Below are 21,591 nucleotides of genomic sequence, written 5' to 3' on the forward strand. Positions count from 1 at the left end.
AATTGCGTCTAACTGCGAAGTTATCTGGATGAGAGCAATCAGCATAACTGAATTAAAGTTAACCATTGGATGTTTTTACCATTGCAAAGTTGCGCGAAATACCCCGATCGTACAATATTAGTTAGGGACAACTTCATCCTACTGAGTCTATGGATTCATTTCAGGTGGTACAGACAATCTTCTGAAGTAGTTCTCAATAATAGTTCGACAACCCATATCCAGTGGGAATATTTTAGGCCTGATAGCTACAAACAGACCTGACCTTATCGACAGTGTCAGTACATCTACATCTACATAACTGTTCTGAAATTCACAATTCAGTGCCTGGCAGAGAGTGCATCGAACCACTTTCACACACTTTCTCTACCATTCCCCATTCTTAACAGTGCGCGGAAACAATCAGCACCCAAATCTCTACATGCGAGCTCTGATTTCTCATTTTGTTACGATGGTTATTTATCCCTATTAGGTAGGCGTCAACAAAACATTTATGCAGTCGGAAGAGAAAGAGATTGAAATTTCGCAAAAACTCGTCGCAACGAGAAACACCTTAGTTTCAATGCCTGCCAGCCTGCCACCTCAACTCCCATATCACACCCGACACACCCTCCCCCCTATTTCGCCATAATACAAAACGAGCTGCCCTTCTCTGAACGTTTCCGATATCCTCCGTCAGTCAAATCTAGTAAGGATCCACGCCACACATCAAAACCCTATCAAAGGTCGGAAAGGAGTAGTGCGAGCAGTCTCTTTAGTAGACCGGTTGCGTCTGCTAAGTGTTCTGCCAATAAGACGCAGTCTTTGGCTTGCCTTCACCATAACATTATCTGTGCGATCGTTCGTGTTTATTATTCGTAACTGCAACCCCTAGGTATTGAGCTGAACGGACAGCCTTTAGATTTGTATGGTTCATCGTGTAACGGAGCTTCAACGAATTATTTATTTTACTCACGGGAATAATTACAAATTTTCATTATTTTGAATCAATTGAAATTTTTCGCACCTTATGGATATGTTGCCCAAAATTATTTTTCAATTGGTTTTAACCTTGTAATTACTTTACTAGCATCAGCTGGCAACAATCTAAGAGGGTTGCTCAGATTGCCCCCTAAATAGTTTATATAGATTACGAACAACAGAGGGGCCATGACGCTTGCGTGCGGGACGCCAGATATCGCTTGTGTTTTACTCTTAGATTTTCCGTCTTTTACTACGAACTGTGATCTTTCTGTCAGGAAATCACAAATTCAGTCGCAGTACTGAGATGATACGCCATAGGCACGCAATCTGTTAGAAGTCGCTTGTGAAGAATGGTGTCAAAAGTCTTTTGGAAATCTAGAAACATAGAGTCAGAGATTCCTTGTCGATAGGACGATTTACTAAGTGAGAATAAAAAGCTTGTTGCGCTTCACAAGAACAATAGTTTCTAAATCTGTGTTTGCTGTTTATAATAAATCGTTTTTTTTCGAAGTAATTCATTATTTGTTCCAAAATCCTACTGCATATCGACGTCAGTGATATGAGTCTGTAATTCGTAGGAGAATACCTACTTCCTTTCTTGTGTACTGGTGTGGCCTGCACAATCTTCCAATCTATAGGTACGGATGTTTCGTCGAACGAGCTGTTGTATATGATTGCTGAGTACGGAGCTATTGTAGCAGCATATCCTGAGAGGAATTTAATTAGTATATAATATGGACTGTAAGATTCCTTTATTAAGTTATTTAGACTGCTTCGCTACACCGAGGATATTTGATGCAGTTCTTGTTTCGAATTCTGGAATACTTACTTCATCTTCTTCGGTGAAGGAATTTCTAAAAACTGTATTTAGCAGCTCTGCTTTAATGGCAGTCTTTGGTAACATTAGCATCCCTACTGCGCACGAAGGTATCAATTGTATTTTGGTGTACAGATATGGGGGTTAGTGAGCATATCATCGCAGCGTCGATGGTTACTATTGTTAATAAATCCATCAAGAAGTTAGGAAGAGATGTTATGCTGGAAACAGCAGAAAAGCATTTGTTGGCATCCTAGTTACGCAATGAGTGGACATCATGTATTTAAAATATAATTGACGTCGAGGAGCATTGGGCAAAGTTTAAATTAATTGGAAATCGCGCTCTGGGAGACTATACGCCGAGAAAGGGGACCCACCTCGGTTCAATAACAAAATTCGGAAAATTCTGAAGAAACAGAAATTCTTGCGTTCTGTTATATATACAGAAAAACGCAGAGATGTCGGCAGGTAAAAGTTAACAGAAATTCATGTATATATGAAAAGGTCGATGGACGAAGCATGCAATTTCTACCATCAGATATTAGCGAAAGATCTTGCCGAGAAGACGAGAAAAATCTGGTCCACGTAAATCGTCAAACGAGGCAAAGACTTCTACTCAGTCGCACGTCGACCAGTCTGGTGTGACAATAGAAGACAGCAAAAGAAGAGCTGAAGTTTTAAATTTCGGATTTAAAAACTCATTCACGCAAGATGATCGTAGAGACATATCATCGTCTGACCGCCGCACATACACCCGTATGGAGGACAAAGAAACAAGCAATTGAAAGAGTTGAAAACAAATAAGTTGCAATGTGTCATGGAATCTCCATTCGGTATTCCTCGGCATTAGCCCCTTACTTAGTAGCATTTATCGTGCACTTAAATCTTTCCGTTCTAGCTCTGATTTCTCTTGTTTTATTATGATGATCATTTCTCCCTACGTAGGTGGGTGTCAACAAAACATTTTCGCATTCGGGAGAGAAAGTTGGTGATTGAAATTTCGTAAGTAGATCTCGCCGCAAAGAAAACAGCCTTTGTTCCAGTGACTGCCACCCCAACTCGCGTATCTCACCCCTATTGCGCCATAACACGAAACGAGCTGCCCTTCTTTGCACTTTTTCGATGTCCTCCGTCAATCTTACCTGGTAAGGATCCCACACCACGCAGCAATATTCCAGCAGAGGACGGACAAGTGTAATGTGGGCTGTCTCTTTAGTGGGTTAGTCGCATCTTCTAATTGTTCTGCCAACAGAGCGCAATCTTTGTTTCGCCTTCCCCACAATATTATATATGTGGTCTTTCCAATTTTAGTTACTCGTAATTATAATTCCTATGTATTTAGTCGAATTGACAGCCCTCAGATTTGAGCGGTTCATCGTATACTCAAAATTTATCGGATTTCTTTTTGTACCCATGTGGATGACTCGCACTTTACTTTTTTTGTGCCAATTGCCACTATTCGCCCCATACAGAAATTCTCTCTAGATCATTTTGTAACTGAAATCGATCGTCTGATGATTTTACTAGACTGTAAATTACAGCGTCGTCTGCAAACAATCTAAGGGGGCTGTTCAGATTATCACCTAAATCATTTATGTAAATCAGGAACAGCAGAAGGCCTATGAAGATATCACATCTGTTGTCCTCGATGATTTACCGCCTATCACTACGAACTGTGACGTCTCTGAGAGGAAATCACGAATCCAGTCACACAACCGAGACGATAATCCACATGCGCGCAATTTGATTAATAATCGCTTGTGAGGAACGGTATCAAAAGCCTTCTGGAAATCTAGAAATATGGAGTCGATCTGAGATACCCCGTCGACAGCACTCATTACTTCATGGGAATAAAGAGCTAGCTAACTGTATTGCACAAGAGCGATATTTTCGGAATCCGTGTTGGTTATGTATCAATAAATCAGTTTCTTCAAGGTGATTCATGATGTTCGAGTACAGTATATATTCCAAAATCCTACTGCAAATAGAGGTTAGTGATACGGGTCGGTAATTCAATGGGTTACTCCTATTTCCTTTCTTGAATATTGGTGTGACCTGTGCTACTTTCCAGTCTTTACGAACAGACCTTTCGTCAAGTGAGCGGTTGTATATGATTGCTAGGAAAGGCGCTATTGTGTCTGCATACTCTGAAAGGAACCTGATTTGTGTACCATCTGGGCCCGAAGACTTGCCTTTTCTAGGTGATTTGAGTTGTTTCGCAACACCTAACATATCTACTTTTATGTCATTCATGCTAACAGCTGTTCTGGTTTCGAATTCTGGAATATTTACTTCGTCTTCTTTCGTGAAGGAATTACGGAAAACTGTATTTAGTATCTCCGCATTAGTGGCACCACTATCGGTAACATTTCCGTCGCTATCGCGCAGTGTCGGAATTGACTCTTTTTGGCACTGATGTACTTTACGTACGACCAGAATCTCTTTGGTTTTCTACCATATTTTGAGACAATGAATGAATGTGGAAACTATTAAAAGGATCCTGCACTGATGTCCGCACTAAATTTCGAGCTTCCGTGAAACTTAGCCAGTCTTGGGGATTTCGTGTCCTTCTGAATTTGGTATGCTTTTTTCGTTGCTTCTGCAACAGTGTTCTGACGTGTTTTGTGTACCATGGTGAATCAGTCCCGTCTCTTATTAACTTACGCGGTATGAATCTATCTACTGCTGTTGACACTGTACCTTTGAATTTGAGCCATACTGGTCTACACTTACGTAATTAGCTTGGAAGGAATGGAGACACTCTCTTAGGAAGGCATCAAGTGAATTTTTATCTGCTGTTTTAAATATATTTGATTCCCAGACATTTTAAGTAATAAAACCTCGTGCGTTGTCTTGGGCGACGAATGTTCATAGAGGCAAGAGCGTCGTCAGTAGTGTCCTAGGGAATTGTGATAGCACCGCCCTTGATCTCTATATACGTAAACCATCTGACGGATATGGTGATCAGCAAGCTGCAACTGTTTGATAATGATGCTGTTGAATTTCTGATTGGTGTGATGAACCGCAGCTTCCTCTAAACGCAGAAAAATGTAAGTTAATGCAGATGAATAGGAAGAAACAGTCCTGTATTGCTCGAATACAGTGTTAGACGTGTTTTGTTTGACACTGTCCAGCCGTAAGGTTCCACTGCGATATGAAATGGAACGAGTTCGTAAGGACGCTAGTAGGGAAGACGAATGGTCGCCATCGGTATACTGGGGGAATTCTCTTATAAACACGACTACGTATAGAGCACTTGTGCGACCTGTTTTGCGGTACTGCGCGAGTGTTTGGGATCCACACCAGGTCTGATTAAAGGAAAAGTTCGATGTGATTCAGAGGTGGTCGCCGGTAGGTTCAATCACTACACAAGTGCTACGAAAGTGCTCCTTGAACTCAAATTTGAATCCCTGGAAGGAAGGCGGCGTTCTTTTTGCGAAATGGCGCTGAGAAAATTTAGAGCCACGGCATTTGCGGTTCCACTACCGCCATTGTACATTTCGGGTAAGAATCGCGAAGACAAAATAAGAGAAATTAGCTCTCGTACGGAGGCATATTATTCCCTGTCTCCATTTGTGAGTGGAACGGGAAAGAGAGTGACTGATTGTGGTACAAAGTAACCTACGCGATGCACGTGATCGTGGTTTGCGGATCAAGTGAACGTCTGCTACTGAAGAACGTACTTATAGTATTAAAAATCCGATTCAGTTGCTTGTAATTTCTTAATTTGTTCCCCGACCGGAGCACCTGAAGACGAAACTTCAAGCTTCGAAATAGGTCATAGAATAAATTAAGAATTTACTGGCAACTGATGCAGAATTTTAGTCTATAAATTTGTAGATATAGATCAGTGGTACTGAACCTGGGAGTAATTGCCCCCTGAGGAGTAAAACGAAATTTTTGGATGAGTAAAATGAAATTTTCTGAGGGGTAAAATCTAAACGATTGGATTCTTTTCCAGTCACGAAACTAAATTATTTTCAAAAGGTCATTACTACAATCACAATTTTGTGAGGCTGTAATTTTGATTAAATAAGTTATCAATAATTACTTTTTCTCAATTAGTAGCATTAATGCAATGGAAATTACAGGTTCATTACATAGTCCACCCTCTACAGACACTTTTTGTGCTTTGTCCCGTACATCGCTGACGATAAAAAATATATATGTAACAAATACTACGTATCTAAAGAATAATCTTCTCCAAGTTGTAGGTAGAACCTGTAGTAGTCCAGAAATTGCTTCATTACTCGGTTCGAAACAGATAAATGAATTAACTGGTAGGACGACACAGCAGTAACTACATACGGGCTACTACAGTGCTGTACACATTATTATTACTATTAGTGACACAAAACGTAACAGAGTGAAGTCTTCCCACTTCTGCTAGTTGAGAAGTAAGGAGTGCAGCAGTCAAGTGATTTACGAACAATAAGTATAGTGCACACATTTTAACTTGGTTGTCCTTAAATGGGGTTGCAGTATGTAGGGCAAGCAAGTGCCGCAAAGGAGAGGAGTAATGCAGGGGAAATGTTTTGTAACAAGTGTCTACCCTCACTATGGATAGTTAGCTTTCCTATCTGAGGAGTCGTGAGTAGCGCTTGGGATGCAACATGAATTCCTTCGTCATTCATTCATTCACACCCACACCCACTCACCCCCCCCCCCCAACCACGCACCCCCCTCCCCCCCCCCACACACACACACAAACACAAACTAAATATCATTCATCTTTCATCATTTTAAAAATAAAAGTGTTCCAAGAAAAGTCTTTCATTCTACAGTTTAGTAAGATGCTTAAGTTTGGGGGGGGGGGGGGGGTGAGGGAGGAGGGGCACAGATGGGGAGAGAGCAAGAGAGTAGGGGTACTAGCTAATGTTTAATTGCACTCAGGTGTAATAGTCTAAGACAGGTTGGGAATCAGTGACGTAGGTGAAGAACCGAAAACAGCCTATAAACGCTTCCCTGGGGATCACTGAGTGTAATTACGGTTTCACTAGCTGACTTCACGTCATTTACTACGAACTGTGACCTTTATGACGGGAAATAACGAAAAGTGTGTTTACAGCCGTGTAATTCCTTATGGCATGGTATGCAAGACTCTCGGGCAGTGTTTACAGATTACGTAGACAGCTTTCCACCAGCGAGTCGGATGATGTCTCCCGATGGTTTCGTGCGAGGCGGCGGGAGAACGTCTGGTCAGACACGCCGCTTTCTCGCAGACACGGCTCCATTACTGGCCCAGTCGAGAGTGGTCCTAAGCCTCCCGGAAACTGTACGCATCCCACCGTGTTTACCGCCGTGCGTGTTGCCTACATTGAAGCACGAAAGCCGTCTTCCGCATACAACGAGTACGGCTGACAAGGGTACCGTAAGAAATTCCCCACACCGATTTCATTCATATTGACTGTGTGGGTAGGACACGACTGGGGCTTTAACATGTGCAAACAGGAAAGCACAACTCTCGACCGTTTCTGACACAATCGAGTTTGAAAATTATAGGCGTGCTCATGTCATTTACTTTACAGGGCCGCTAGTCGTCATGGAGTCCGAGATGAGCTTGTAAGCACTTTGTTTCGTAAACGTGAGACCTCTGGATCGAATCTCGCTGCTGTTTCTTTTTTTCATATCCATGTAATTCCAACAATAGATTTACTATGACCCGTGCAAAATATAAATATTTTAAAAAATCATTTACTACTTTTGTAATCTTTGATGAGAAGAAAGAGAGAGATTTTTTCTTAGAAAGATTGGAAATGGACAGGTACACAAGGACTTTCAATCAAATCAGTGCCGTCATTTTATTTATACTATTGTAAGTACACTTGTGACAACTATAATTGGTAACCTAAGCAGCAGTGCATGAATCAGGATGATACTGATCGTAAAAGCATGGAAAACAATAGTTATCGCGACATACTGCATATCCAATGAACGCCGAATTTTTGTATATCCACGGATTTTTACAGTGTGTCATTTGATAAACAAAGTTGTTTTACGATCATAAGCCGTTCTCGGTCGCCACAAAATATCAAAGCATATTGGTGCTGATAAATCACAAAAAGAAGTAGTACCAGCAGCGAGATACGATACAGAAAACTCGCGCTTATAAAACTAAGCGCTTACTCGATAGGCTGCTGATTCCGTTAACAGTAGCGGCCTTACAAAGAATACAACACTGCTCAATCTACAGTGGGCACCAGAAGATCCTGAAGAACATCCCAGCAGAGGCGTCGAAACGTCGATTGTCTGAAGAAATCTGCAACCTAGAAGATTTTAACTTCAGTGACAACGAAAGCCTGCATACATACAACATTAGCACATCTTTAATGTTCAGACTTGATTTTCTCAAAAGTGGTTGAGTATTTCGTCTTCCTGTTTACACATATTGAAGCCCTAGCCGTGTCTTACACACCCTGTCAGTGCGAATCAAATCGGTGAGTGGAAGTTGTGAGTATAGAGTGTCCATAAAACCTCGCTATCCCATCAGAAAGTCATAACTTGGAAATTTCGTGAGACAGCGAATCGTGTTTTGTTGTAAGGCGTTTAGCAGATCCCAAAGATTTTTCTTTTGTCATTTGTTGCAGGTTTTACGTGGAATGCATCAAAATGGTGGCTATGAGGATAGGACGCAATGTGTCATCTGTTACGCAGAATCCAAATCAGTGCGAACGGTACTGCAGAATTATCGACTAAAGTGCTGGAAGGTAAAAAATGAGGAGGTTCTCTGCAGAATCGCGAGGGAAGGAACGTGCTGAAAACGCTGACAAGAGGCCGCGCGGGGTAGCCGCGCGGGTTGAGACGCCTTCCCACGGTTCGCGCGGTTCCACAGTGGAGGTTCGTGTCCTCCCTCGCACATGGGAGTGTCTGTTGTCCTTAGCGTAAGTTAGTTTAAGTGGTGTATAAGCCTATGGACCGATGACCTCAGCGGTTTGGTCCCAAAGGAAGTTACCACCACACTGACAAGAAGAAGAGACAGGATGGTAGGATGTCTATTAAGACATCAGGGAATAACTTCCAGAGTACTAGAGGGAGCTGTAGAGGGTAAAAACTTAGAGGAAGACAGAGACTGGAATACATCTAGGAAATAATTGAGGACGTAGGTTGCAACCGCTAATTTGAGATGGAATGGGTGGCAAAGGAGAGGAATTATTGGTGGGTCGCATCAAACAATTCATAATACTGATGAAAAAGAAGGCAGGAGGGCACCAGCGCCAATAACAAGCATAATCAGATGGTTCAAAAACTGTACATAAGAAGTATTCGATCACGTGGGTCCCGCGCTCTGTCGATGTAACGCCATTAGACTTCTTTTTTGGGGTTACATCAAGGGTCGCCTGTACACAAAATCAGTCATTGACATTGCTACCTTTCGCGCACAAATCAATAAATCAATCAAAACTGTTGATAATACAGTACAAAACTGAACGGTACATGGACAGAACTCTAATATCGCCTTGATGTTCTACAAGTGACGAGTGGGGCACACGTTGAAATTCTGACATAACAGAATTTTTTTTAACTGCTTAACGTTATACGAACAAACCACGATGCGTTAGTTACACTTTTTTCTAATAACAACTGGAATTTATGGACGCCCTACACTGGCGTCCGTGTGCGGAGAAGGTGGTCAAAAGAGGACACTTTCTCCCTCCCTGGAGTTTGGGGTACAGACATTTGATCTATTATAGAATTCTTGTTCATTTCAAGAAATAATTGCCTATGTGATTCTACTAAACTGGGGATTTAGTATTTCCGAGTGCTAGCAAAATAGTGCCGGCCGATGTGGCCGAGTGGTTCTAGGCACTTCAGTCTGGAACCACGAGACCGCTACGGTCACAGGTTCGAATCCTGCCTCGGACATGGATGTTTGTGATGTCCTTAGGATAGTTGGCTTTAAGTAGTTCTAAGTTCCAGGAGACTGATGACCTCAGATGTTAAGTCCCATAGTGGTCAGAGCCATTTAGCAAAACAATGATTTAGGAAACACTGCATTGTTTGGTTGTCAGGCTGTCCAGAGGAAATTATACATGGTGATTCAAAAAGAAAGAACAAATTTCACTTGTTTACTACAGATAAACTATGAATGACGGAAACTCATTGCGCATGTTATTGGATGGAGGAAGCTTCACAGTTTTATGTTCGCACAGACACTATACCATACACTAAAAATGAGGACCACGTGTTGCTCGAGAAACATCGAAACAGTATATCACTCAACACACGAATCAGTAGGTCCCTTCTCATTGAGTCGAGAGCTTCAACAGTTCGATTTCTCAGCTCTTGAAGAATAGCTGCCATAGGTGGGACCAAGTCTTTGTCCTTTATGCAGCCCCACAGATAAAAATTGCAAAGTGTGAGGTCTGGTGACCTGGCAGGCCGTAAGCAATGATCAAGATCTTGATGTTCCATCTCTTCCAATCCAGCGTTGTGGGAGTGTGTTGTTAAGAATACGCCGCACCTCAAAGTGAAAGAGATTCGGGGTGCCGCCATGCATAAAAATGAAGTCATTAGAATCTCCCTAATGTTGAAAAAACAACTAGTTTTTCGGTATGGCTAGGTATGGCATTCCCGCCACAGTTTCTTCCGCAAAAAGGAAAGTTCCATAAACTTAGTGAACAGGAGCGGCACAGAATACATTCAGTTTCGGTGCGTCTTTTTCATGTTCGACGACGACACCAATATTTTGTGATCCCTAAATTCTTAAATTACGGCACTTTACCTTCCGTTATAGATGAAACGTCCATTCGTCCGGAAAGATGAGTCCTTCGGAAAAAGTGTTATCTGATATTTTCCGGAAAACTTAAATGCCACATTCGTACCTTCTGTTATGGTTGCCGGAACGCAGTTGGTGCAGTAATTGCAAATTGTAAGACTTCATAGGCAGGCGTCCTTTCAGAACACGCCACACAATTGTTTGAGGAAGTTGAAATTCCTGGCCTGCCCGGCTTGTCGACTTCTGTGGGCTCCATGTGAACGCATCTCGGATACGCTCGACATTTTCATCAGTTGGCGGTGATAGCATATGCAACCAGCTCCCAAGAATTTTTTTTATGCCAGTTATAAATATGCTTGCACGGAGGCGGTTTCTTGATGAATCGACGCCAGGTTGCATGTTTCACTTGAACAATGGATTTACTTTGCCCAAAATCGAACACAAAAGATGACTCCACTTACGGTGTAGTCGCCGCGTTTGCTATAAAAAAACAACAGCGCGTTGTGTCAAAACTTTGAACCTTCCTCCATCCAGTGACATGTGCAACGTAGCTCTATCTTTTATATTTCGTGTGTGATAAACAACTGGAATCTGTTCTTCCTTTTTGAACACCGTGTGCAGTTTTCTTTTCGTGGCAGCAGTTTTGCCGTTGTTATACAATCTTGATAGATGTGAAACTTCGTAGAACATTGCCGATCATTTCTCTTGCGCTTCATTGTACAGAGGGGCAGTTCCAATACTTGACACAACTTAAAAATGGCTGCAGTATATCTTCCCGTCATCCATCCCCAATTCCCACACGTTAACGACTTCGCCTACTCCACAACTTAAGCTCTACAGTAATTTAGCATTTGTCTTAGACAACTGACTACATTCAGTTTTACAACAGTTGTAGAGCAGTGGTTCCAAAACTTTGTTAGACCAGTGCACATGATTGTAATTAGACATAAGCTACTACCCCCTCCCCCGTGCCGTCTGTTGCCCCCTCCCCACATTATCACCAACTTAAGCACATAAATAACCTGTAGACCTAAAGGCTTTTCTGGGAACATTTTTATTTTTAAAATGATGTAAGATGAATAATATTTAATATGTGTGTGTGTGGGTGCGTCTGTGTGTGTGTATGTGTGTAAGTGTGTATGTGTGAGGGGAGGGGGGGGGGTGTTAGAATGAATGACGAAGGAATTCGTGGTGCATCGTAAATGCTACCCACAACAAGAAAGCTAACTACCCACAGTGGGGGTAACAAATGTGTTCCCCCTGCATAACTCCTCTCCATTGCGGCACACTGCAACCCCATTTAAAATCAAACAAGTTCAGTTGTATGGAAATTCTTCCAATCCATCTGTGGCATTAATCAGCAGGCCAGTGTTTAGTAGTATTAGTTGAAAACAGTCTTGGTTGCGATTTTATGGTTCAAATGGCTCTGAGCACTATGGGACTTAACATCTATGGTCATCAGTCCCCTAGAACTTAGAACTACTTAAACCTAACTAACCTAAGGACAGCACACAACACCCAGCCATCACGAGGCAGAGAAAATCCCTGACCCCGCCGGGAATCGAACCCGGGAACCCGGGCGTGGGAAGCGAGAACGCAACCGCACGACCACGAGATGCGGGCGTTGTGATTTTAGTTTTTTTATTTATGAACTACGCGTTTCACCTTATTTAGGCATCTTCAAGCTGATCTTAATTTGGTATTTCTTAGGACGATCCTTCAGACAGTGTAGCTAAAGGGCATCGTCGAGTACATCAGGCCAACATCGCCTTCGTTAACCTCAGTGAATACTTTCTAGATAAACATGAGTGACTCCAAGACCTGCGTAACGCTTACACGTTCACAGGGGCAAATTATAGAATAAGATAAGATGAGGTGAAACGAATAGTTGATAAATAAAAAAACTAAAATTGCAACCAAGACTGTTTTCAGCTAATATGGAAATGGAAAATAGAACACATTGACACCGGTGTGTCAGACCCACCATACTTGCTCCGGACACTGCGAGAGGGCTGTACAAGCAATGTTCACACGCACGGCACAGCGGACACACCAGGAACCGCGGTGTTGGCCGTCGAATGGCGCTAGCTGCGCAGCATTTGTGCACCGCCGCCGTCAGTGTCAGCCAGTTTGCCGTGGCATACGGAGCTCCATCGCAGTCTTTAACACTGGTATCATGCCGCGACAGCGTGGACGTGAACCGTATGTGCAGTTGACGGACTTTGAGCGAGGGCGTATAGTGGGCATGCGGGAGGCCGGGTGGACGTACCGCCGAATTGCTCAACACGTGGGGCGTGAGGTCTCCACAGTACATCGATGTTGTCGCCAGTGGTCGGCGGAAGGTGCACGTGCCCGTCGACCTGGGACCGGACCGCAGCGACGCACGGATGCACTCCAAGACCGTAGGATCCTACGCAGTGCCGTAGGGGACCGCACCGCCACTTCCCAGCAAATTAGGGACACTGTTGCTCCTGGGGTATCGGCGAGGACCATTCGCAACCGTCTCCATGAAGCTGGGCTACGGTCCCGCACACCGTTAGGCCGTCTTCCGCTCACGCCCCAACATCGTGCAGCCCGCCTCCAGTGGTGTCGCTACAGGCGTGAATGGAGGGACGAATGGAGACGTGTCGTCTTCAGCGATGAGAGTCGCTTCTGCCTTGGTGCCAATGATGGTCGTATGCGTGTTTGGCGCCGTGCAGGTGAGCGCCACAATCAGGACTGCATACGACCGAGGCACACAGGGCCAACACCCGGCATCATGGTGTGGGGAGCGATCTCCTACACTGGCCGTACACCACTGGTGATCGTCGAGGGGACACTGAATAATGCACGGTACAACCAAACCGTCATCGAACCCATCGTTCTACCATTCCGAGACCGGCAAGGGAACTTGCTGTTCCAACAGGACAATGCACGTCCGCATGTATCCCGTGCCACCCAACGTGCTCTAGAAGGTGTAAGTCAACTACCCTGACCAGCAAGATCTCCGGATCTGTCCCCCATTGAGCATGTTTCGGACGGGATGAAGCGTCGTCTCACGCGGTCTGCACGTCCAGCACCAACGCTGGTCCAACTGAGGGGCCAGGTGGAAATGGCATGGCAAGCCGTTCCACAGGACTACATCCAGCATCTCTACGATCGTCTCCATGGGAGAATAGCAGCCTGCATTGCTGCGAAAGGTGGATATACACTGTACTAGTGCCGACATTGTGCATGCTCTGTTGCCTGTGTCTATGTGCCTGTGGTTCTGTCAGTGTGATCATGTGATGTATCTGACCCCAGGAATGTGTCAATAAAGTTTCCCCTTCCTGGGACAATGAATTCACGGTGTTCTTATTTCAATTTCCAGGAGTGTACTTGAGCTGTATGCAATGTACTTACAGTTTGTGAATCACTTGATTGCTGGATTCCTTACTTCTGAACTGGCACAAGTTGAACGATTTCAGGCTCTTGATGCTTCGGGTATAATCACTCAATAACAATAAAACTGTGTATAGTACTATAATAGCCCCTGTATAGTTACTGCTGTGTCATGCTGTCAATTAATTCATTTATCGGTTTCTAAGCGAGTAATGAAGCAATTTCTGGACTACTGCAGATACTATCTACGACTTGGAGAACACATTTGCTTGAGATATTTAACATTTGGTACATATGTGGCTCACTTTTATCATCAGCGAAATACGGGACTATATGATAAACCTATAATCTCCACCACATTAATGCTACTATCTATTAATAAACTTATATAATCAATAGTAGAGTCTTACAGAATTACGCTAATAGTAATGATCTTTTGAAATTAATTTAGTTTCGTTACTGAAACAGAGTCGAATCGTTTGGTTTTTACCCCTCAGAAAATTTAATTTTACGCCTCAGAGGGTAATTACCCCAGGATGGGAACCACTATTGTAGAGTTTGAAGAACACGGTCATGCTATTCTGTAGGTGTAATCTCCTATACTTCATCTGAGGGCACAGATTCAGAAGAATTATCATTTCCTGGGCTAGAAGAGAAGAAAAGGTGCTGGAACCTTCTTACACTATATGAGACGCAACGCAGAGCGATATGCAGCCATAGAGATATGAATTATGCAGTCTTGTTGCCATGGCCACAGAATAATGCGTCAAATCACGAAGAGAGGAACATTTTAGATCAATCTCTGTTGATCCATTGTGGACGCAGGACAACGGCTGGTCAAATATTTACCCAGGAAAATCGCCAAACAGCCGTAAGTTTTGAGAAATTATTTTATTTTATTTTGACAATCAGTTTTGGCATATCAATATGCCGTCTTCAGGCCCCATATGCACTTTACGTATAGACAATCAATTTCTCGGACTGCAGGTGGGTTGAGTTGTCAACTCTTCGAAGGAAGCACTCGAATAACGAATTTACAGTAGCCGGAAAATGATGGCTCCAGTATATCTATATCGATACATGTGAATGTCTATACATAAAGTGCATATGGTGCCTGAAGATGGCATACTGAAATGCCAAAACTAGTTGTCAAAATAAAATAACTTCTCAAAACGTATGGCTGTTTCGCGATTTCCTTTGGTAAACGTTTTGTTTCATGCTAGCTTCAAAAAAAAAAAAGTTTGGAAATCTGCGGACATTTAAGATACGTTAACCTCGTGTATTGTCAAATCAAATTTATTTCTTGTGTGCGACACGTTATAAACTGAACAAAACTAAAGAGGGTCACATTTTGACATTTTGAACCCCCCCCCCCCCCCCCTCGCCACCGCTCCTCTTCCTGCGAAGGCCGATGGCGCCCTATATTTAAAAAAGAAACACCATAGTTAAAACAAATGATATTGCACCTAAGTCACGAGGAGTGAGTAAAGCGTACATTAATAGTGGAAAGTCTGAAGTTCCGTACCTGTTCTGGAACCGAGCGAGTTGCTTTGTGATCAAGACGCTAGAGGCAACCGTACGTCTTGTTCAAATACACAGATAAGCAGCTTACAATAGCAACACAGTCATTCGCAGCCTTTAAATACCATAAAAAGGGAAAATCCTCTATTATTAAGATGAGATTCAACCACGCCAGTTTCCCAGCCCATCCGCGCGATATTGTTATATTCCCCCAATTACGACTCGACAGAAATCCGCCGCGAGATATTAACAATCTTATTTGCGCTAGCAGGAAGTAAAGTACACATAGAGACACGTTACTAGGTAAACTGATGGAAAGTGAACTCCATTACCTATCAACCATCAAGACAGTAGTCCACAAGTACACAGTGTTAATTTCGAACACATTTGTATTGTAAACATGAAATTATATCTCTGTCATGTGGACGTATAATTGGAGATAATCTGTGTTGTAATCGATTTTACAACACATCATCTTATTTGGAAAAGTTAAATTTTGCTATATGTCTGGATACGGTTTTTGCACAGCATCTGTGGCTTTTGACATCGTCTGTGGCGTAACGATTGACTGACGAAAACTAAATAAGTAATTAAAAAAGAAGACACTAGACTAGAGTACCGGCCGAATTTGTTTCTCTGCTGATCTCATCTTTATTTATGGAAATGAAAATGCCGTGTAGCTAGGGACTCCCGTCGGGTAGACCATTCGCCTGGTGCAAGTCTTTCGAGTTGATGCCATTTCGGTGACTTGCCTGTCGATGGGGATGAAATGATGATGATAAGGACAACACAACACCCAGTCCCTGAGCGGAGAAAATCTCCGACCCAGCCGGGAATCGAACCCGGGTCGTTAAGCATGACAATCCGTCGCGCTGACCGCTCAGCTACCAGAGGCGGACATTTTTATTTATGACCTGCCATTGTTTTTAAATGTTGGTTAGGTGTGTTTTCTGCTATGGTTGTCAGTAGCTGACTCCCGATCACTAAGTCCCGGGTTCGGTTCCCGGCCGGCTTGTGGATTTTCTGCGCTCGGGACTGTGTGTGTGTGTGTGTGTGTGTGTGTGTGTGTGTGTGTGTGTTGCCTTCATCGTCATTTCCAGTCAATGGTTGGTTCATTCATTCCAAGAAAACACACAGCCAACACCATTATGGAGCTACCACCACCTTGCGCAGTGTCTTGTTGATAAATTGGTTCCATGGCTTCGTGGGGCCTGCGCCATACTAGAACCCTACAATCAGCTCTTAGAAACTGAAAACGGGACTCATCTGACCTGCCCACGGTTTTCCAGTCGTCTAGGATCCAACCCATATGATCACGAGCCTAGGCGAGGCGCTGCAGGCGATGTCGTGATCTGTATACTTGCATGTGCCATCCCTTTGTAAATACACTCCTGGAAATGGAAAAAAGAACACATTGACACCGGTGTGTCAGACCCACCATACTTGCTCCGGACACTGCGAGAGGGCTGTACAAGCAATGATCACACGCACGGCACAGCGGACACACCAGGAACCGCGGTGTTGGCCGTCGAATGGCGCTAGCTGCGCAGCATTTGTGCACCGCCGCCGTCAGTGTCAGCCAGTTTGCCGTGGCATACGGAGCTCCATCGCAGTCTTTAACACTGGTATCATGCCGCGACAGCGTGGACGTGAACCGTATGTGCAGTTGACGGACTTAGAGCGAGGGCGTACAGTGGGCATGCGGGAGGCCGGGTGGACGTACCGCCGAATTGCTCAACACGTGGGGCGTGAGGTATCCACAGTACATCGATGTTGTCGCCAGTCGTCGGCGGAAGGTGCACGTGCCCGTCGACCTGGGACCGGACCGCAGCGACGCACGGATGAACGCCAAGACCGTAGGATCCTACGCAGTGCCGTAGGGGACCGCACCGCCACTTCCCAGCAAATTAGGGACACTGTTGCTCCTGGGGTATCGGCGAGGACCATTCGCAACCGTCTCCATGAAGCTGGGCTACGGTCCCGCACACCGTTAGGCCGTCTTCCGCTCACGCTCCAACATCGTGCAGCCCGCCTCCAGTGGTGTCGCGACAGGCGTGAATGGAGGGACGAATGGAGACGTGTCGTCTTCAGCGATGAGAGTCGCTTCTGCCTTGGTGCCAATGATGGTCGTATGCGTGTTTGGCGCCGTGCAGGTGAGCGCCACAATCAGGACTGCATACGACCGAGGCACACAGGGCCAACACCCGGCATCATGGTGTGGGGAGCGATCTCCTACACTGGCCGTACACCACTGGTGATCGTCGAGGGGACACTGAATAGTGCACGGTACATCCAAACCGTCATCTAACCCATCGTTCTACCATTCCTAGACCGGCAAGGGAACTTGCTGTTCCAACAGGACAATGCACGTCCGCATGTATCCCGTGCCACCCAACGTGCTCTAGAAGGTGTAAGTCAACTACCCTGGCCAGCAAGATCTCCGGATCTGTCCCCCATTGAGCATGTTTGGGACTGGATGAAGCGTCGTCTCACGCGGTCTGCACGTCCAGCACGAATGCTGGTCCAACTGAGGCGCCAGGAGGAAATGGCATGGCAAGCCGTTCCACAGGACTACATCCAGCATCTCTACGATCGTCTCCATGGGAGAATAGCAGCCTGCATTGCTGCGAAAGGTGGGTAAACACTGTACTAATGCCGACATTGTGCATGCTCTGTTGCCTGTGTCTATGTGCCTGTGGTTCTGTCAATGTGATCATGTGATGTATCTGACCCCAGGAATGTGTCAATAAAGTTTCCCCTTCCTGGGACAATGAATTCACGGTGTTCTTATTTCAATTTCCAGGAGTGTAGACTGTTTAGGTCTTTATGTTGGTAACGCCACGAAGTACTCTGTATGATAATCACTGACTGCGCTATGTGCAGTCTGTGGCTGGTTGGACACATTATGTAGTGTTGGGCAGTTGGATGTGAACAGTGCGTAGCGTTGTGCAGTTGAAGTGAGCCGCCAGCAGTGGTGGATGTGGGGAGAGAGATGCCACAGTTTTGAAAGCGGACGATCTGGACGTGTGTCCGTCAGAAAAGTGAAATTTATAAGACTGGATGTCATGAATTGAGATATATATATATATATATATATATATATATATATATATATATACATATGATGACTGTTGAACATTATTAAGGTAAATACATTGCTTGTTCTCCATCAAAATCTTTCATTTGCTAACTATGCCTATCAGTAGTTAGTGCCTTCAGTAGTTAGAATCTTTTATTTAGCTGGCAGCATTGGCGCTCGTTGTATTGCAGTAGTTCGAGTAACGAAGATTTTTGTGAGGTAAGTGATTCATGAAAGGTATAGGTTATTATTAGTCAGGGCCATTCTTTTGTAGGGATTGTTGAAAGTCAGCCTGCATTGCGCTAAAAATATTGTGTGTCAGTTTAGTGATGATCAGAATAAGTAAAAAGAGAACTGTCTGAGTACGTTCAGTTTTCCTCAGTTGATCTGTATCAAATAACGTAAGAGTTTTTCCAGCACAGTCATGCTTAATTTTTCAAAGGGGACGTTTCACCACGACTTTTGTCACCTCAGTGTATGAAAAATCATATGTTTTTTGGAAGAGGCACTCATAAAATATGCTCGGTGAAGCCCGTTCTATGTTTTTCTTCCTATTAAGATTTGTCATATGTTGTTACCTTAACAATTATAAAAATGAATTAGGAGTGTACTGACATAACTGCGATAAGCTTCTTCTATACGCACGGTGGCATCGATAAATAAATGATCATTTCATGTTTCCACAGAGATTACCAGTATTGCTACTGTTCCTTTCCTAAGAGGCGTTATTTATTCTAGCGACACAAGTGTTTGGTTTAAGACTGAAACAAAATGACGAGCTTCGAACGCAGTACGCGCTTACTTGTTTGCCGCCTTAACTTGTCGTGACGGCTGGCGCTACCATATGATATTCAACAGACTCGTTCGACTTTGAAGCTGAATTTCTCGAACACATTTCGGAAGCGCAATGTACCAGGATAGTATTTGTTACATCTGAGCACGTGTACCCGTGTGCAAAACGTAAGAACAGAAGTAACTTTGGCATTATGCATCATAGCTCGATGAAACTTGGGCCATACATAGATAGATCTGTTATAGTAAAGTTCATTACAGAAGTTAAGTGAAACAAATACGTAGGAACACGAGCAGAAATGACACACGTACTCAAAGTCAATAATTACACTAAAATCTACATCTACATCTACATTTATACTCCGCAAGCCACCCAACGGTGTGTGGCGGAGGGCACTTTACGTGGCACTGTCATTACCTCTCTTTCCTGTTCCAGTCGGGTATGGTTCGCGGGACGAACGACTGCCGGAAGGCCTCCGTGCGCGCTCGAATCTCTCTAATTTTACATTCGTGATCTCCTCGGGAGGTGTAAGTAGGGGGAAGCAATATATTCGATACCTCATCCAGAAACGCACCCTCTCGAAACCTGGACAGCAAGCTACACCGCGCTGCAGAGCGCCTCTCTTGTAGAGTCTGCCACTTGAGTTTGCTAAACATCTCCGTAACGTTATCACACTCACCAAATAACCCTGTGACGAAACGCTCCGCTCTTCTTTGGATCTTCTCTATCTCCTTTGTCAACCCGACCTGGTACGGATCCCACACTGATGAGCAATACTCAAGTATAGGTCAAACGAGTGTTTTGTAAGCCACCTCCTTTGTTGCTGAACTACATTTTCTAAGGACTCTCCCAATGAATCTCAACCTGGCACCCGCCTTACCAACAATTAATTTTATACGATCATTCCACTTCAAATCGTTCCCAGATATTTTACAGAAGTAACTGCTACCAGTGTTTGTTCCGCTATCATATAATCATACAATAAAGGATCCTTCTGTCTATGTATTCGCAATACATTACATTTGTCTATGTTAAGGGTCAGTTGCCACTCCCTGCACCAAGTGCCCATCCGCTGCAGATCTTCCTGCATTTCGCTGCAATTTTCTAATGCTGCAACTTCTCTGTATACTACAGCATCATCCACGAAAAGCCGCATGAAACTTCAGATACTATCTATCACCGCGGTTTGTGGTAGTCCCCTGGAAGCCAGCAGCTGTGGCCGAGCGTTTCTAGGCGCTTTAGTCCAGAACCGCTCTACTGCTACGGTCGCAGATTCAAATCTTGCCTCGGGCATGGATGTGTGTGATGTCCTTAGGTTAGGTAGGTTTAAGTAGTTCTAAGCTGGGGGTACTGATGACCTCAGATGTTAAGCCACATAATGCTTAGAGCCATTTGAACCATTTAAAGTCCCCTGTACATTACGAGAGGCAAGACATGGTTCTCAGCACGGTGTGTGACCACCACGGACAGTAGTGCACGCTCTGCAGCGTGCTCACATGCTGGCGACAAGGTTGTTAAATTCTCCTGGCAGGGCGTTCCATTTTTCCACCAGCCCGGTTGATAATTGCTGGGTGGCTAGATGGTCCTTGGTGCATGTGAACGTGTTACAGTACGTGCCCCCACCGCGCCCCACACGTGGTCTATGGGATTTAAGTCAGTGGAACGAGCCGGCGAGTCCATTCGCCGAATATCTTCTCATTCCTAAAGCTCCGCCACGTGCGCTTTTCGTTGGGGAGGCGTTCATCCATAAAAATGAAGTCGGCACCAAATGCATCCCTGAAAAGATGGACAAGAGAAATGATTACAGACATAAATAATATCTTTGACTGGAGAGAGTACCAAGATCTGGAGGTCACTACGCCCAAGCAACGTTACGCCTCTCCAGTCCACATACGGACCATAAGAACAATCATATTCGACAATGTTCCAGGGAGCATTCCGTGTTCCCACCTCTCGCCATGTAAGTGTACGTCCAGCGCTGTCGAACATGATCGTTTTTTGTGGTTCAGGTGCTGTGGTGTGAGAAGGCATAAGGTTGCATGGACACACCGACCTCGAAATCTTTGAGAACGGCACGCTCACCGGCCAGCGGTCCTGTGGCACTGCACGTCTTTTCACTACGGCGTTCGGCCAACGTCGTTTTTGTGGATGACGATGCGGGAGCGCATCGAACTGCGCAGGTCGAGCAGCTCTTGGAACGAGAGGATAAATCGGCGAATGGACTGGCCTCCCCATTCCCGTGACTTAAATCGCATCGCGCGCGTGTTGGAAGAGTTGCGAAGAAGTATTCTGGCACATCCGCATGCACTAAGGGTCATCCAGTCAACCGCGCTGGTGGAGAATTG

The sequence above is a fragment of the Schistocerca serialis genome, chromosome 7 (genome assembly GCF_023864345.2).
Source record: "Schistocerca serialis cubense isolate TAMUIC-IGC-003099 chromosome 7, iqSchSeri2.2, whole genome shotgun sequence".
Taxonomy (NCBI): Eukaryota; Metazoa; Arthropoda; class Insecta; order Orthoptera; family Acrididae; genus Schistocerca; species Schistocerca serialis.